At 39.7% G+C, this 2,862-nt stretch overlaps 1 long non-coding RNA gene across 1 annotated transcript in view; it reads left to right on the top strand.

The window, feature by feature from the left end:
* The window catches only part of LOC116670415 (uncharacterized), an 8,740-nt gene extending 7,143 nt beyond the window's left edge, over positions 1 to 1,597 (top strand). Inside the window, exon 3 of the long non-coding RNA XR_004327017.1 lies at positions 1,522 to 1,597. This is a non-coding gene — a long non-coding RNA (uncharacterized LOC116670415). The remainder of the gene's footprint in view (positions 1 to 1,521) is intronic.
* The last annotated feature ends 1,265 nt before the right edge of the window (positions 1,598 to 2,862 follow it).

Here is a 2,862-nt window from a genome sequence, read left to right as displayed (position 1 = left end):
AGAGAGAGAGAGAGAGAGAGATGAAAAATCCAACTAGGAAAAATTGAATTGGGCGGACTCAGGTTCAGGAAAGCCAAGGTTAAGGAAATGAAACAAAGCCGTGCAGTGTTTTCATTGAAAATCAATACTGTGCTTTTCATTAATGTTGTCATACTGCTGTGTAGAAGACAGGTCAAGAGAGTGCAGTCTGTGTCGGTGTCGAGTTTCCATGCCTCACCAGTAAATACACTAACAACACACTGTGTTGCTACAAAAACACAACAGGAGAGCTCTTTTAAAAAAACGTTTGTCACAAAAAATAGCTCTTATAACTTAAAAGTTTCAACAAACTCTTTTTACGTTTGCAGCACAGTTCCTACTTTCTTTCGACCTCTAGCTGACCTCCCATTAGCAACAGCTATCACTGTATTTCATGAATATCACTGCTTCAGGTCAATATTCAAATCACATCACAGACGTAGAGTGGCCTACCCTGCCAAGTTTCTGTTAATCCATCTAAGGAAAAAATGGAAGAATTGTCTCCCCATTTGCCAAAAAACTCTTTCCTAAAACCTTTGCGACATGTTTTTATGGAATACTGATTTGACGTGAGAAATTAGAAATCATGTGGCTCAGTTTAACGGAAAATGTCTCTCGCCAGACTTTGAAGATGTTTGATTTGTGGAAAACAGATAGTTTTTGTTTTTACTTTCATGTAAGAAAGATGTTTTCTAAGAGGGTTAACCCTTCTATTACATTTTCTCTTATAATTGATTTTGATGCCATTAGCAATGGATCATATTCTTCCTATCACCAGACCAAGCCAACCGTTGGTCTGGGGAGTCTGCTCCATACTTTCTCTGCACAAAAGGCGTGACCAACGGGCATAGTTGAAATGACTCTGTACACAATTGGATAGACCTTCAACCAATCAGACCAACAATCCGGGTGACGTAGAAGCGACAGAGGTATTAATGGGTTGCTGCACTGGGCTGCGTTTCGGTGGCCGTCTATTTTTAATGTAAACAAGAAGCTGCTTGGTTGCTTCTCTTTTGTCATTGTATTGAACCCGCCAATAGCGCACCAGGTTTGGTTCCCACAAAATTGTGAACTGAAGCAGGGGAATTTGGTTTCCAGACCGAGCTGCAGGGCGAAATCAAATCGCCGGTAGAGTGGGCGGGGTTTACCCAGTCTAAATTGTTCACCCATTTAGTCCCGTCTTAGTTCATTGATTACCAACCGAGATAGACAAAACTAGGCTTCTCATTTCTATTTGGTGATTCTGCCGGCTGAAACAACTGTCACTGGCAGTGTTTAAAAGCTATAGCAAGCCATGTTTTGGCTGAAAACAGCCTCACAGATTGACTTTGAATGTTTTAAGCTGGCTCATTTTAAGCAGGCTCACTTTAACATTAGAACCCCGTAGAGGGGTCTGAAAGCTGCACTTGACGCTTACATGTAGGATATTGCGCTAAAAGAGTAAGACTAAGGCTGCATATGTTCCAACATCCTCACCAGTTGATAAACCATATAAAGAAAGAGCACTGGTCCTCATTTACCAATATCTTCCTAAGTTTCTTCTTAAATTTGTTCTTAAGAAAGTTCCTAAGAAAAGTCTTCGTCTTGAGCCGAATTGTTTGCAGGTGTGTTCCAAGAATGATGAATCCTAATGTTTGTAAATTGAAAGCTTGTGCCCGTTGCTCCTATTTAGCATAAGTAACGCCCCTTTAAAGTGCTTTACAAATGAGCAGAAGTGTACAGTGTAGTGTCTATTTATTAAAACATTTAATTATGTGTAAAATAATGAAAATATTAAGTTACAAAATTATAAAAGGAGAGAAATGTTACATTTTAAATTAGAATGGACAAAACTACTTATATTGCACAAACATGTCAGCTCTCAATTGTGCATAAGAGTGCTTTTGAGTGTGTGTAGATTCTGTTCTTACAAAGAACAAATCCCAAATAAGAAAACACTGGTGAATGCCTGAATGCTTTATGAATCTTCGTAAAAACTGCACAAGTGGGGTTTAAGAACAAATTTGTTCTTGTTCTTATTTTGTTGTAAAATGACCATTGATGTCGGTCTAAAGTCTGATATAGTGGCATCCAGGACCGGCCTCCACAAAGGGGAGATATACTAAATACATGTGCTATTTTAAATGGGATTTTAATTTTAATTTCTTAACCTGTGAAATGATGTACGAAATGCACCTTGTGAGTAGCCCTAGGATGCTATTGTAGATAGTTAGCTGTTTAACATATGTGCTTCAGAGCTGCCATGCCTAGTTATAATTGTTGAGGTATTTATGGCTGTGCAAGCTATTTTGGTTTACAGTAGCAGTCAATTGCAAGTATGGTTTCATTTATGACTCAATTCCCCTCAAACAATCACAATAGAAAGCCTTTTTTACAAATTTTACCTTTTCATGAAGTTTTCTGCTTTCATGTAATTTTCAATGTTGTTTTGCCATAATAGACAACATCATCCTTGCTTCTAACAAACACAGCTGAAGGTCAAGCTACTTCTTGTGCCGACATCCCGAAGCAAAAGACTACATATTTCCTCTGTAAGTGCTACCAACAATATGTCACAGTAAATTAAATTTCCCCTAGCACAAAGGCTGGAGCTGCTGCTTGATCCCCTCAGACACTGACCTCTCTTTGCCGGTCAGTGCAGTCAGGCGGGAGAATGAAGCGAACGAGGCCCGGTCACAAAAGGCCCTCCCTGCTTAGCTCGCGATCTGCACTGCCAGGGCTAACATCCGAGGTTTTATTACCATATAAATGAGATAAGGTCTTCGGTAATTGCTGGCTGAAATTAAAGCCAAATAGTAATGCTTTGGAGCATACGCAGAGTTTGCGAGAGGGTGAGGGGGGGGG

This window comes from Etheostoma spectabile, chromosome 20, assembly GCF_008692095.1.
Source record: "Etheostoma spectabile isolate EspeVRDwgs_2016 chromosome 20, UIUC_Espe_1.0, whole genome shotgun sequence".
NCBI lineage: Eukaryota > Metazoa > Chordata > Actinopteri > Perciformes > Percidae > Etheostoma > Etheostoma spectabile.
The sequence above is the reverse complement of the archived record's forward strand: the minus strand, read 5'-3'. Positions and strand labels throughout refer to the sequence as shown.